This window comes from Amblyraja radiata, unplaced genomic scaffold (assembly GCF_010909765.2).
Source record: "Amblyraja radiata isolate CabotCenter1 unplaced genomic scaffold, sAmbRad1.1.pri S91, whole genome shotgun sequence".
NCBI classification, from domain to species: domain Eukaryota; kingdom Metazoa; phylum Chordata; class Chondrichthyes; order Rajiformes; family Rajidae; genus Amblyraja; species Amblyraja radiata.
In genome coordinates, this window is record NW_022630173.1 from 629,151 (window position 1) to 645,589 (window position 16,439).

Genomic DNA, 16,439 nt, shown 5'->3' on the forward strand with positions numbered 1-16,439 from the left:
CTTTATGTTCCTGTTCGGTTGAAAGGAAACAGTAAAAATTTGGAAGAGCCCTGGTTTTCAAGGGAAATTGGACATCTTGTTCGGAAAAAGAGGGAGATCTACAATAATTATAGGCAGCATGAAGTAAATGAGGTGCTTGAGGAGTATAAGGAATGTAAAAAGAATCTTAAGAAAGAAATTAGAAAAGCTAAAAGAAGATATGAGGTTGCTTTGGCAAGTAAGGTGAAAGTAAATCCAAAGGGTTTCTACAGCTATATTAATAGCAAAAGGATAACGAGGGATAGAATTGGTCCATTGGAGAGATAGAGAGGACAGTTATCTGCAGAGCCAAAAGAGATGGGGGAGATATTGAACAATTTATTTTCTTCGGTATTCACCAAGGAGAAGGATATTGAATTATGTGAGGTAAGGGAAACTAGTAGAGTAGCTATGGATACTATGAGTTTCAAAGTAAAAGAAGTACTGACACTTTTGAAAAATATAAAAGTGGATAAGTCTCCAGGTCCTGACAGGATATTCCCTAGGACATTGAGGGAAGTTAGTGTAGAAATAGCCGGGGCTATGACAGAAATATTTCAAATGTCATTAGAAACGGGAATAGTCCCCGAGGATTGGCGTACTGCGCATGTTGTTCCATTGTTTAAAAAGGGTTCTAAGAGTAAACCTAGCAATTATAGACCTGTTAGTTTGACTTCAGTGGTGGGCAAATTAATGGAAAAGATACTTAGAGATACTATATATAAGCATCTGCATAAACAGGGTCTGATGAGGAACAGTCAACATGGATTTGTGCCTGGAAGGTCATGTTTGACTAATCTTGTTGAATTTTTTTGAAGCGATTACTAGGGAAATTGATGCGGGTAAAGCAGTGGATGTTGTCTATATGGACTTTAGTAAGGCCTTTGACAAGGTTCCTCATGGAAGTTTGTTTAAAAAGGTTCAATTGTTGGGTATAAATGCAGGAGTAGCAAGATAGATTCAACAGTGGCTGAATGGGAGATGCCAGAGAGTAATGGTGGATGGCTGTTTGTCAGGTTGGAGGCAGGTGGCAGTGGGGTGCCTCAGGGATCTGTGTTGGGTCCACTGTTGTTTGTCATGTACATCAATGATCTGGATGAACGTGTGGTAAATTGGATTAGTAAGTATGCAGATGATACTATGATTGGTGGTGTTGTGGATAATGAAGTAGATTTCCAAAGTCTACAGAGTGATTTAGGTCATTTGGAAGAATGGGCTGAAAGATGGCAGATGCAATTTAATGCTGATAAGTGTGAGGTGCTACATCTTGGCAGGACAAATCAAAATAGGACGTACATGGTAAATGGTAGCGAATTGAGGAATGCAGTTGAACAGAGGGATCTGGGAATAACCGTGCATAGTTCCTTGAAGGTGGAATCTCATATAGATAGGGTGGTAAAGAAAGCTTTTGGTATGCTAGCCTTTATAAATCAGAGCATCGAGTATAGAAGCTGGGATGTAATGTTAAAATGGTACAAGGCATTGGTGAGACAAAATCTGGAGTATGGTGTACAATTTTGGTCGCCCAATTATAGGAAGGATGTCAACAAAATAAAGAGAGTACAGAGGAGATTTACTAGAATGTTGCCTGGGTTTCAACAACTAAGTTACAGAGATAGGTTGAATAAGTTAGGTCTTTTTTCTCTGGAGCGCAGAAGGTTAAGGGGGGACTTGATAGAGGTCTTTAAAATGATGAAAGGGATAGACAGAGTTGATGTGGACAAGCTTTTCCCTTTGAGAATAGGGAAGATTCAAACAAGAGGACATAACTTTAGAATTAAGGGACAGAAGTTTAGGGATAACATGAGGGGGAACTTATTTACTCAGAGAGTGGTAGCGGTGTGGAAGTGGTGGCGACAGGTTCGTTGGTATCATTTAAAAATAAATTGGATGGTCATATGGATGAGAAGGGAATGGAGGGGTATGGTATGAGTGCAGGCAGGTGGGACTAAGGAAAAAAAGTTGTTCGGCGCGGACTTGTAGGGCCGAGATGGCCTGTTTCCATGCTGTAATTGTTATATGGTTAATATTAGAGTCTTAGATAATATTAGAGCGTCTTAGATAATAATAGAGAGTCCTACATAATATTAGAGAGTCTTAGATAATATTACTTAGATAATATTTGAGAGTCTTAGAGAATATTAGAGAGTCTCAGAGAATATTAGAGAGTCTTAGATAATATTAGTGTCTTAGAGAATGTTAGACTTAGATAATAATAGTTAGAGAATGTTAAAGAGTCTTCGAGAATATTAGAGAACCTTAGAGAATATTAGAGCCTGAGAGAATATTAGAGAGACTTAGATAATAATAGAGAGTCCCAGATAATATTAGAGAGTCTTAGATAATATTACTTAGATAATATTTGAGAGTCTTAGTGAATATTAGAGCCTGAGAGAATATTAGAGAGACTTAGAGAATATTAGAGAGCCTTTTAGAAAGTCTTGGAGTGAGTGAGTTTTTTTGTATCAAACAATTATTTTTATTTCACTCACGATACAAAACAAAACGGTGGTAAAAGGCCCGTTCCACGTGGGTGATATTTCAGGAGTGTTGCCGGCGACTAGACTGTCACCACACGGTGGTAGGGGTGTTGCCGGTATGATCGCCAGCTGTCTACTCAGCGGGACAAAGGATCGTAGCGTTTTTCTGGTGGCCGCGGTATTTTAAAATGGACAAAACATTTTGGGGACTGTGTAGACTGTGGGCTTGTTGTAGCTTGCCTTAGCTTGTCTTCTCCTGACGTACGTGCTGTCGTAGGTTGTGGAACATTTTCGCCGGGCTGAAGCAGGTTGTCGCCAGGATGTCGTCGGCTGTCGCTGGTGAATTCCATTGTCCTAGTTGCTGGCAGTTGCCGAAAATATCACCGAGAAAACAGGCCCTTAAATACAGTCGCCGGTCCAGTCGCTGTTCTCTCGGCGACCTGCAACGACTTGACAGTCGCCGGCAGTCACCTGAAAAATCACCTCGTGGGACAGGCCCTTTACACACTCACTATCATCACCTCGTGGGACAGGCCCTTTACACACTCACAATCATAGCACAAAATCACCAAATTATCTAGACACGACATTTTCAAACAATGTTCTCGGCTTTCTCCGATATCTCCAAAGACGTGCGGGTTTATAGGTTAATTGGCTTGGTAAATGTAAGATTTGTCCCTAGTGGGTGTAGGATAATGTTAGTGTGCGGGGATCGCTGGTCGGCGTGGACTCGGTGGGCCGAAGGGCCTGTTTCCATACTGTATCTCTAAATTAAACTATGTTACAATCCTTACAAAGATACTAAATCACTACGATACAAACATGTCCCTCTCTAACACCACACGGGCACGGACATATCCCCGGAAAAGCAGCAAGCATCCGCCTCGGGAAAAGCCCTCTTCCGCCTGGCGCCGTGACTCGCGGATGGCCAGCTTGGCCAGGCCCTCTAAATGGTGGCCGACTAGGAAAAGGGGAGATGCAGCGAGACCTGGGTGTCATGGTACACCAGTCATTGAAAGTGGGCATGCAGGTGCAGCAGGCAGTGAAGAAAGCGAATGGTATGTTAGCTTTCATAGCAAAAGGATTTGAGTATAGGAGCAGGGAGGTTCTACTGCAGTTGTACAGGGTCTTGGTGAGACCACACCTGGAGTATTGCGTACAGTTTGGGTCTCCAAATCTGAGGAAGGACATTATTGCCATAGAGGGAGTGCAGAGAAGGTTCACCAGACTGATTCCTGGGATGTCAGGACTGTCTTATGAAGAAAGACTGGATAGACTTGGTTTATACTCTCTAGAATTTAGGAGATTGAGAGGGGATCTTATAGAAACTTACAAAATTCTTAAGGGGTTGGACAGGCTAGATGCAGGAAGATTGCTCCCGATGTTGGGGAAGTCCAGGACAAGGGGTCACAGCTTAAGGATAAGGGGGAAATCCTTTAAAACCGAGATGAGAAGAACTTTTTTCACACAGAGAGTGGTGAATCTCTGGAACTCCCTGCCACAGAGGGTAGTCGAGGCCAGTTCATTGGCTATATTTAAGAGGGAGTTAGATGTGGCCCTTGTGGCTAAGGGGATCAGAGGGTATGGAGAGAAGGCAGGTACGGGATACTGAGTTGGATGATCAGCCATGATCATATTGAATGGCGGTGCAGGCTCGAAGGGCCGAATGGCCTACTCCTGCACCTAATTTCTATGTTTCTATGTTTCTTACAGTGAGTCTTAGAGACGTAAATATACAGGGAGCTCCACTGTGTGTGTGTGTGTGTGTGTGTGACGCTGGGAATGTTTCTCCCTGTAGACGCTCCCATCAATGTGAGGATCACAGCTCCAACAGCCCCTCCTGCTGGTGAATACATCACACTGCGGTGTGAATCACAGGCCAACCCTGCAGTGTACTCTTACAGCTGGAGAAAGCTCTGTGGCTCTCAGTCTACAGTTCTGCGGAGAGATGGTGTGGAATACAGACTGAGGGCCACAGTAGAGGTCGGGACCTGCGACTATTTCTGCACCGTAAGGAATTATCTCGGCAGAACGGAGTCCCCAGCTCAACGCATCGATGTCCAGTGTAAGTACAACTTTGTCCCAGCTCGTTACTGTCTAGACTACACTCCACAACTCTCCCCAACTCCTACAGATGCACCGTGTAAGGAAAGCATTTTGTGTGGGAAGGAACTGCAGATGCTGGTTTAAAGCAAAGGTGGACACAAAGTGCTGGAGTAACTCAGCGGGACAGGCAGCATCTACAACTCTTTGGCCCTATGAGCATCGAGCCATAGTCACAGAGCCACAGTTCTGGAGTCATAGTCATGGATTTATATAGGCCCATGCGGTCCTGGTGTCTTACAGATAGAGAGAATAATAGTCTTAGAGAATATTAGAGAGTCTTAGAATATTAGAGTCTTAGAGAATATTAGAGGGTCTTAGATAATATTAGTGCCTTAGATAATATTACTTAGATAATATTAGAGAATCTTAGAGAATATTAGAAAGTCTTAGTGAATATTAGAGCGTATCAGAGAATATTAGAGAATATTAGAGACTTAGATAATATTAGTGTCTTAGAGAATGTTACAGAGTCTTAGAGAATATTAGAGCCTGAGAGAATATTAGAGAGACTTAGAGAATATTAGAGAGCCTTTTAGAAAGTCTTGGAGTGAGTCTGAGTTTTTTTGTATCAAACAATTATTTTTATTTCACTCACGATACAAAACAAAACGGTGGTAAAAGGCCCGTTCCACGTGGGTGATATTTCAGGAGTGTTGCCGGCGACTAGACTGTCACCACACGGTGGTAGGGGTGTTGCCGGTATGATCGCCAGCTGTCTACTCAGCGGGACAAAGGATCGTAGCGTTTTTCTGGTGGCCGCGGTATTTTAAAATGGACAAAACATTTTGGGGACTGTGTAGACTGTGGGCTTGTTGTAGCTTGCCTTAGCTTGTCTTCTCCTGACGTACGTGCTGTCGTAGGTTGTGGAACATTTTCGCCGGGCTGAAGCAGGTTGTCGCCAGGATGTCGTCGGCTGTCGCTGGTGAATTCCATTGTCCTAGTTGCTGGCAGTTGCCGAAAATATCACCGAGAAAACAGGCCCTTAAATACAGTCGCCGGTCCAGTCGCTGTTCTCTCGGCGACCTGCAACGACTTGACAGTCGCCGGCAGTCACCTGAAAAATCACCTCGTGGGACAGGCCCTTTACACACTCACTATCATCACCTCGTGGGACAGGCCCTTTACACGCCCACAATCATAGCACAAAATCACCAAATTATCTAGACACGACATTTTCAAACATTGGTCTCGGTTTTCTCAGAGATCTCCGGTTCCCTCCCACACTCCAAAGACGTGCGGGTTTGTAGGTTAATTGGCTTGGTAAATGTAAGAATTGTCCCTAGTGGGTGTAGGATAATGTTAGTGTGCGGGGATCGCTGGTCGGCGTGGACTCGGTGGGCCGAAGGGCCTGTTTCCACAATGTATCTCTAAACTAAACTATGTTACAATCCTTACAAAGATCTAAATCACTACGATACAAACATGTCCCTCTCTAACATCACACGGGCACGGACATATCCCCGGAAAAGCAGTAAGCATCCGGCTTGGGATAAGCCCTCTTCCGCCTGGCGCCGTGACTTGCGGATGGCCAGCTTGGCCAGGCCTTACAGTGAGTCTTAGAGACGTAAATATACAGGGAGCTCCACTGTGTGTGTGTGTGTGTGTCTGACGCTGGGAATGTTTCTCCCTGTAGACGCTCCCATCAATGTGTGGATCACAGCTCCAACAGCCCCTCCTGCTGGTAAAATCATCACACTGCGGTGTGGATCACAGGCCAACCCTGCAGTGAACTCTTACAGCTGGAGAAAGCTCTGTGGCTCTCAGTCTACAGATCTGTGGGGAGATGGTGTGGAATACACACTGAGGGCCACAGTAGAGGTCGGGACCTGCGACTATTTCTGCACCGCGAGGAATTATCTCGGTAGAACGGAGTCCCCAGCTCAACGCATCGATGTCCAGTGTAAGTACAACTTTGTCCCAGCTCGTTACTGTCTAGACTACACTCCACAACTCTCCCCAACTCCTACAGATGCACCGTGTAAGGAAAGCATTTTGTGTGGGAAGGAACTGCAGATGCTGGTTTAAAGCAAAGGTGGACACAAAGTGCTGGAGTAACTCAGCGGGACAGGCGGCATCTACAACTCTTTGGCCCTATGAGTATCGAGCCATAGTCACAGAGCCACAGCTCTGGAGTCATAGTCATGGATTTATATAGGCCCATGCGGTCCTGGTGTCTTACAGTGTCTTACAGATAGAGAGAATAATACAGTCTTAGAGAATATTAGAGAGTCTTAGAATATTAGAGTCTTAGATAATATTAGAGAGTCTTAGATAATATTACTTAGATAATATTAGAGAATCTTAGAGAATATTAGAAAGTCTTAGTGAATATTAGAGCGTCTCAGAGAATATTAGAGAATATTAGAGACTTAGATAATATTAGTGTCTTAGAGAATGTTACAGAGTCTTAGAGAATATTAGAGCCTGAGAGAATATTAGAGAGACTTAGAGAATATTAGAGAGCCTTTTAGAAAGTCTTGGAGTGAGTCTGAGTTTTTTTGTATCAAACAATTATTTTTATTTCACTCACGATACAAAACAAAACGGTGGTAAAAGGCCCGTTCCACGTGGGTGATATTTCAGGAGTGTTGCCGGCGACTAGACTGTCACCACACGGTGGTAGGGGTGTTGCCGGTATGATCGCCAGCTGTCTACTCAGCGGGACAAAGGATCGTAGCGTTTTTCTGGTGGCCGCGGTATTTTAAAATGGACAAAACATTTTGGGGACTGTGTAGACTGTGGGCTTGTTGTAGCTTGCCTTAGCTTGTCTTCTCCTGACGTACGTGCTGTCGTAGGTTGTGGAACATTTTCGCCGGGCTGAAGCAGGTTGTCGCCAGGATGTCGTCGGCTGTTGCTGGTGAATTCCATTGTCCTAGTTGCTGGCAGTTGCCGAAAATATCACCGAGAAAACAGGCCCTTAAATACAGTCGCCGGTCCAGTCGCTGTTCTCTCGGCGACCTGCAACGACTTGACAGTCGCCGGCAGTCACCTGAAAAATCACCTCGTGGGACAGGCCCTTTACACACTCACTATCATCACCTCGTGGGACAGGCCCTTTACACACCCACAATCATAGCACAAAATCACCAAATTATCTAGACACGATATTTTCAAACAATGTTCTCGGCTTTCTCCGATATCTCCAAAGACGTGCGGGTTTGTAGGTTAATTGACTTGGTAAATGTAAGATTTGTCCCTAGTGGGTGTAGGATTATGTTAGTGTGCGGGGATCGCTGGTCGGCGTGGACTCGGTGGGATGAAGGGCCTGTTTCCATACTGTATCTCTAAATTAAACTATGTTACGATCCTTACAAAGATACTAAATCACTACGATACAAACATGTCCCTCTCTAACACCACACGGGCACGGACATATCCCCGGAAAAGCAGCAAGCATCCGGCTCGGGAAAAGCCCTCTTCCGCCTGGCGCCGTGACTCGCGGATGGCCAGCTTGGCCAGGCCTTACAGTGAGTCTTAGAGACGTAAATATACAGGGAGCTCCACTGTGTGTGTGTGTGACGCTGGGAATGTTTCTCCCTGTAGACGCTCCCATCAATGTGAGGATCACAGCTCCAACAGCCCCTCCTGCTGGTGAATACTTCACACTGCGGTGTGAATCACAGGCCAACCCTGCAGTGTACTCTTACAGATGGACAAAGCTCTGTGGCTCTCAGTCTACAGATCTGTGGAGATATGGTGTGGAATACAGACTGAGGGCCACAGTAGAGGTCGGGACCTGCGACTATTTCTGCACCGTAAGGAATAATCTCGGCAGAACGGAGTCCCCAGCTCAATGCATCGATGTCCAGTGTAAGTATAACTTTGTCCCAGCTCGTTACTGTCTAGACTACACTCCACAACTCTCCCCAACTCCTACAGATGCACTGTGTAAGGAAAGCATTTTGTGTGGGAAGGAACTGCAGATGCTGGTTTAAACAAAGTGCTGGAGTAACTCACCGGGTCAGGCAGTTTCTCTGGAGAACGTGGACAGGTACAAAGTGTTGGAGTAACTCAGCGGGACAGGCAGCATCTCTGTGGAGAACGTGGACAGGTACAAAGTGCTGGAGTAACTCAGCGGGACAGGCCGCATCTCGAGAGAGAAGGAATGGGCCGAGACTCTTCAGACTGATGTCAGGGGAGGGGATGGGACAGGGGAGGGGGCGATAGAATGTAGTCGGAGACAGTAAGACTAGTGGGATAACTGGGAAGGGGGAGGGGATTGAGAGAGAGGGAAAGCAAGGGCTATCTGAAGTTAGAGAAGTCAATGTTCATACCACTGGGGTGTAAACTACCCAAGTGAAATATGAGGGGCTGTCTCTCCCATCACTCCCTCTCCCATCAGGGACAGTTTCTTCCTAGCTGTTATCAGGCAACTGAACCGTCCTCTCGCCAACTAGAGAACGGTCCTGACCTCCCATCCACCTCATTGGAGACCCTCGGACTATCATTGATCGGACTTTACCTTGCACTAAACGTTATTCCCTTAATCCTGTATCTGTGGACGGCTCGATTGTAATCATGTACAGTCTTTCCGTTGACTGGATAGCACGCAACAAGAAAGATTTTCACTGTACCTCGCTACACGGGACAGTAAACTCAACTGAAACATCTCCACGTGGCTAATAACCTCTGAATTCATAAATTTAAAAATTTCTAGCAGGAGAATTAGGCCATTCGGCCCATCGAGTCTACCCCGCCATGATCTATCTCTCCCTCCTCATCCCATTCTCCCCAGAACCCCCGACACGCGTACTAATCAAGAATTTGTCAATCTTCGCTTCAGATACCTCCCCTAATGGCTGATACACATTCATCTAGACAAACCCTCTCTCTGTTGCTAATAGGGTTTCCGCTGACTGGTTAGCACGCAACAAAAGCTTTTCAATATACAATAGATGCAGGAGTTGGCCATTCGGCCCTTCGAGCCAGCACCGCCATTCAGTGTGATCATGGCAGATCATCCACAATTAGTAGTCTGGTGGTGCTGGCTCGAAGGGCCGCATGGCCTACTACTGCACCAATTGTCCATTATCAGTACCCCGTTCCTGCCTTCTCCCCATATCCCCCGACTCCGCTATCTTTAAGAGCCCTATCTAGCTCTCTTGAAAGCATCCAGAGAACCGGCCACCACCCCCAGAGAACCGGCCTCTGAGGCAGAGAATTCCACAGACTCATAACTCTCTGCGAGAAAAAGTGTTTCCTCGTCTCTGTTCTAAATGGCTTACCCCTTATTCTTAAGCAGCGACCCCTGGTTCTGGACTCCCCCAACATTAGGAACATGTTTCCAGCCTCTTGCGTGTCCAAACCCTAAATAATCATATATGTTTCAAAAAGAAACCCTCTCATCCTTCTAAAGTCCAGAGTATACAAGCCCAGCCGCTCCATTCTCTCAGCATATGACAGTCCCGCCATCCCGGGAATTAACCTTGTAAACCTACGCTGCACTCCCTCAATAGCAAGAATGTCCTTCCTCAAATTAGGGACCAAAACTGCACACAATACTCCAGGTTTGGTCTCATTATGGCCCTGTACAACTGCAGAAGGATCTCTTTGCTCCTATACACAACTCCTCTTGTTATGAAGGCCAACATGCCATTCGCTTTCTTCACTGCCTGCTGTACCTGCATGCTTACTTTCATTGACTGATGAACAAGGACCCCCAGATCCCGTTGTACTTTCCCTTTTCCCAACTTGATACCATTTAGATAATAATCTGCCTTCCTGTTCTTGCTACCAAAGTGGATAACTTCACATTTATCCACATTAAAATGCATCTGCCCACTCACCCAACCTGTCCAAGTCACCCTGCATTCTCATAGCATTCTCCTCACAGTTCACACTGCCACCCAGCTTTGTGTCATCTTCAAATTTGCCAATGTTACTTGTAATCCCTTCATCTAAATCATTGATGTATATTGTAAATAGCTGTGGTTCCAGCACCGAGCCTTGCGGTCCCCACTAGTCACTGCCTGCTGTGCCATGTCCGTGTACTGGGTTATTGTCGGTACACACGACCATAAACTAAATCAAGCTCTTGCTGTAACTAATAGCCTCCAATCCTGCAAATGTCTCCTTGCAGCTAATACGGTCTAATCCCCGAATATCTCTACCTTGTAAATAATACCGCCTAATCCAGCGGCAGTCACTGTGGCGCAGCGGTAGAGTTGCTGCCTTACAGCGAATACAGCGTCGGAGACCCGGGTTCCATCCCGACTATGGGTGCTGTCTGCACGGAGTTTGTACGTCCCCCCCCCCCTTGACCTGCGTGGGTTTTCTCCGAGATCTTCAGTTTCTTCCCACAATCCAAAGATGTACACGAGGGGTGGGCAAACTTGTCCTGTGTAGGGGCCGGGACGCGTGTCCGAGAGCGGTTGGCGGGCCACATCTATCACGTGTACACATGGATCCCGCCCCGGATGGCAGGTATCAAATCACGTGTTCCCAGAAGGTAGACAAAAATGCTGGAGAAACTCAGCGGGTGAGGCAGCCTCATGCAATCCTCGCATGTCTCGCCCGCTGAGTTTCTCCAGCATTTTAGTCAAACCTTGGATTTTCCAGCATCTGCCGGTCTTCCTCAAATGTTTTCACAATAGACAAGAGACAATAGGTTCAGCCCTTTGAGCCAGCACCGCCACTCAATGAGATCATGGCTGATCATCCACAATCAGTACCCCGTTCCTGCCTTCTCCCCATATCCCCTGACTCCGCTATCTTTAAGAGCTCTATCTAGCTCTCTCTTGAAAGCATCCAGAGAACCTGCCTCCACCGCCCTCTGAAGCAGAGAATTCCACAGACGCACCACTCTCTGTGAGAAAAAGTGTTTCTTGCCTCCGTTCTAAGTGGTTTACCCCTTATCCTTGATCTGAACAAATCTCTTCCTTGTAGCTAATACTGTCTAATCCATGCAAATCTCTGCTTGAATTAATGATTTTGTTGTTGACACACGTCACGTCACACTGATAGTCTATGTTTTTTCACATAAACAAGGTATGCGAACAGTCGGCACATAAAGGGAGCGGACAAGATTACAAACTATTCCATTTTAGGCCCATTCTTTGGAAAGTGAACCGAAACGTTACACGCGTGACCAGTCATATTCCATCGTCAGATGTCACGTCTCAAAGTAATATGTTAAAAAATTCTTGGGAGATGTTAATCTTATTCACTGCTGTTTTCCAACTACAGAACTGTAGCCCTGTGTAACTTCATATTAGTTTTTCTTAGTTTTTCTTATTAAGAAATTTATATTTTTGCTGTGAATATGTGTTCTGCATTTTGATTTGTTGTTAATGAGTTCGATCATTTTTCCTGTGTGGTAATTGGTTTGGGGGCGGGAGCTGGGGATTGTGGGTAATCGAAGTCCAGGTGAGAGAGAGAGAAGGACATTCTTGCTATTTAAGGAGTGCAGCGTAGGTTCACCAGGTTAATTCCCGGGATGGCGGACTATCATATGCTGAGAGAATGGAGTGGCTGGGCTTGTACACTCTGGAATGTACCCTCCCCTTCCCCCCAACTTTGGATCTTCCTTGGTCGCCAATAACCTCCGAATCGGGTGAACCTGTCCCTATAGTTAATACCCTCTAATACAGACAATTGCCGTTCATTGTGGCTGGGACCTTCCAGTTTAGATACAGTGCGGAAACAAGCCCCTTCGGCCCACCGAGTCCTTGCCGACCAGCGATCACCCGTTCACACACTAGTTTAGTTTAGAGATACAGCACGGAAACAGGCCCTTCGGCCCACCGAGTCCACACCGACCGGTGATCACCCGCACACTAACACTATCCTACACACACACACTAGGGACAATTTACAATTTTATCGGCCAGTCCACCCACAGTCTACAGAGAGATTTAGGCCATTTGGAAGATTGGGCTGAAAGATGGCAGATGGAGTTTTATGCTGATAGGTGTGAGGTGCTACATCTTGGCAGGACAAATCAAAATAGGACGTACATGGTAAATGGTAGCAAATTGAGGAATGCAGTTGAACAGAAAGATCTAGGAATAACTGTGCATAGTTCCCTGAAGGTGGAATCTCATGTAGATAGGGTGGTAAAGAAAGCTTTTGGTGTGCTGGCCTTTGTAAATCAGAGCATTGAGTATAGAAGTTGGGATGCAATGTTAAAATTGTACAAGGCATTGGTGAGACCAATTTTACTTCGGAGTCACGTGAGTGACTACGTGAAGAACCCGCTCAGTGCGCAGGCGCGACATTACGCCAGCTGTGCAACAGCGGCAGTAGCAGGATTTAGGCACTCCCGCTACAGAATGAAACGGACCGTCAGGAGGAACGTTCGAGGAGGAACGTTTTTCCGTCGGGGAGGGGGGCAGCAACAGGCGGTAGGAGCGTTTACCCGGTGTTCCGCAATTCCCCGACACCGTGCCGAGCCCAGCCCGCTAGTACTGAGCAGCGTGCTGGATGCATACCCACCCGAAGAGGCATCCGGCAGGTGTTCCCGAATTCGGACGGGACGTCTCTCCACCCGCATGGGGAGAGAGAGAGCCGCCTGAGCCGCTGGAGCGGCTCTCGGAGCAGGTGCCTGCGAGACGCGCTGCTTGAGGGACGCTCTCGCTACTACAAGGCACAAAAGCTCTAGAAGAAGGCGGTAGGAACAATTACCGGGCGCCGTCATCCCCATCACCGCGCCGAGCCCAGTCGCGCTAGTGCCTGAGCTACGGGCTGGATGTTCAGCCATCCGAAGAGGCACCCGGCCGGTGGCTTCCGACTTGTCGGAGGGGACGTCTCTCCACCCGCATGGGAGAGAGACAGGCGCCTGAGCCGCTGGAGCGGCTCCTGGAGCAGGAGCTCCTGTGAGACACGCTACGTGATGGGCAGTCTCGCTGGAGGGTTCAGGCATACCCTCCACAGTGCCTAGGCACTGCCCATCGCTTCCTCCTTAGTGTGGTTAGCTTTGGGGTGACCAGTGGCTGGGCTGGTCATGAAGAGGGGTCACTGGCTGAACAACATCGGGAGTATGCTTGAGGTACAGGATCAGGAAGAGCTGCTGGGTGTGGCCGCTATGTGGCTCCACCACTAGCGAGATGGCTTTTCAGTCTCAACTGATGGCCAGCTTACTACCTGTCTTTTCCAAAAAGCCTCTCCAAGACAGGTAGCCATGAGGCGTTGATTTTATCACGCCTCCCCTAAATTGCATTTACTCAAATTGCCCGCCATTATTGGGGGATACATTGAGCAGCGCATTTAAACTAAATATTTTTAAAATGCATTTGATACCCTGACGTCGGCTATCATGTCCACCTGCTCATTCCAGAAGGGCAGGGTAGTATGGCAAAGCACCTGACCCTACTGTTCAACGGTATACCTCATAACTTCTCAAATGAACTCACAAACCTGCCCTCAATCTATGAAATTAACAGGACTATGAGAACGCCGACCTCACAAGCACAGATCCTGCTACCTGGCACTTACCAAACCAGTCCTAAAAAACTGGACGAAGTGTTCAAACTATTCGGCACAAGAGGGCAGAGTCTGGAATGAGCACCACACTAAACCAGACAGCAGTACCTTCACGTGTCCACCAGGTGCGTCTTCCTCATGGTACTGGTGAAAGCTCGGGGCCTGCATGCCAAACCCGTAGCATTTTAGGCCACGGCCCAGAGCAGGCCCCAGGGGCAAATGCGCCACCCCCCAACAAACATCGTCCCTACAAGAACAAGGAACCAGAAACCGAAGAAAACAACAATGAAGACAGATAAGTATGGTTCCTACCATCACATAAAGGTGAAGGGTTGTACTAACAAGGGGTGGGTGAATCACGCCTGGTTAGGAAGCTATCACTCTTGGTAGTTATATACCTGTACCAAAAAATAAATACAAGGGGAATAGAATTAATATCTTGCCACCAATTCAGCAAGCACCCCAAGGGGTCTACCCTCCCACGATGGTGAATGTCGCACCATCGTTGATAAACCTCTTGAGTATTTCACCAGGTATACCCATTCATGGGATTTGTAACTACTACCATGGATCCAAGGATACTTTATGGTAGACATTGACCTTGAAGATGCATACTATTCAGTACCTTCTCATATAAGTTTCGGATATACCGCAATTACCTGGATGGAGTAACCATGATGAGCATTGCGGCATTTAAGTCAAAGTTATCCAGAATCAACTAGCCCTGACACTTAGAAACATTCCATCATGGCATGCCTATATATTAACGACAAACTATCCTTGGATACAGCTTTAGCTGCATCGCTTCTCGGCCTTTTGGCTAAGATCAAGTGTAGTATCTGTTATTATCAGTTTAATAATCTGATACGTCCCATATATTAAATTGAATTTTGGAACAGGGAGATGGAATAGGGGCTTGCTCCGTCCACTCCACGCATCGACCCAGTATTGCAGTGCCTCTGGGAACGGTGCACAAAATATATATCCAGATATTTACGTTGACCATCCACAACTTTGTTATCTGGTATTCATTAAGACTATCAGTTATGGTACATTAACCACCAATCAACTACGTGGCAAAGTAATTGGGATATAGCAGCATTACCAGCTACTGAACTTTGTACCTTTCCTATAACCTGAGATACTAGTGTTCAAAACTATCTCCATACCTGTAATATGGGGGCAAATGGATTAATCTGGAGTGTTATCATGGAATTTATCGGCAGGAAGGATTATGGTTGTACACTTCCACCTGTTTTGAGTAACATATTATGTGTCCTGATGTGTTACTGAGCTTGTAATACTTAATGCCAATATGAATTGACTTAAACGTGTTATATATTAACTTAATTCTAGTGAAGCATTTGCTCAGTAATCCACCAAATTTGCATGTTCGTTTATAAGTTAACAACATCACAGTGGTGGCATATACCAAACCACTTGGGCGGAGAACATCGATATTAGGTGACAATTTATTAACAATTGGAAACCGTATGTCGTCAAACATGTTTGACCATCAGTAACTCACCTATCAGGTGAGCTAAATACTGTAAACATACATTTAAACCAAAAATATTTGCTGAAATTACTAAGCAATATGGACACCAGATATCGATTCCTTATATCCAATTAAATCACCACGTACTAACTTGCGTCACATGAAACCAATCTCAAGGGAGCGGCAATGGAGACATTCCCGCGTATTGAGGGGTGGGGGGAACCTAATCTCTATGTTTTCCTTTCCTTCTACCTCTTCAATAGGTACTACGGCTTCATCAGTTGGGTACTACGCAAATTACAGTGGACCAAGTCCACAAGCATGGTTCCCAGTGATCCTCGACATGGTCATTAAAAGAATTGCAGAATTGGGAAGACCACTGCTGTGCTTGGATCAGCAGCACTATCAACCTGATGACAGCATTCCGTCGCATATCCTAGGGAACATACCTGAGGAGCATCAAGAAATGGTACACTGTATTCCAAAACAGGAATTACACATTCAACTACAACAAAAAACTGTACTGGAGCTCCTGGCAGGTCTTCACCACAATGAAGGAAATGTTCTGTTAGCCTACTCAACTTGGGTACCGCTCACTGGTGATCAGATACAGGAGCGGTATATCAATCCATTGCCCAGAAATAGGTACACCCAAATTGGGATGTCAGTGAAATCCTGACATACCTTAGGGGATGATTACCAGCCAGGTCACTCACCCTGGAACAGCCTACCCTGAAGATGGACATGCTGGTGGCCTTACCTCAACACAAAGAGCCAGTTCTCCCATCTACTGCGATTGGACAACATGGTTATAACACCAGATAGTGTCACATTCCCATTTCAAGGGTTGGCCAAACAGAACAGACCAGGAACATCAGGTCCAGTCATGAAATTCCGGGCATACCCACCTGAACCCT

The 16,439-nt window shown here is 46.2% G+C and overlaps 1 pseudogene; it reads left to right on the forward strand.

Annotated features, from left to right (window-relative positions):
• Window positions 1-14,824: 14,824 nt before the first annotated feature.
• Window positions 14,825-15,003, forward strand: LOC116969638 (annotated as a pseudogene).
• The last annotated feature ends 1,436 nt before the right edge of the window (window positions 15,004-16,439 follow it).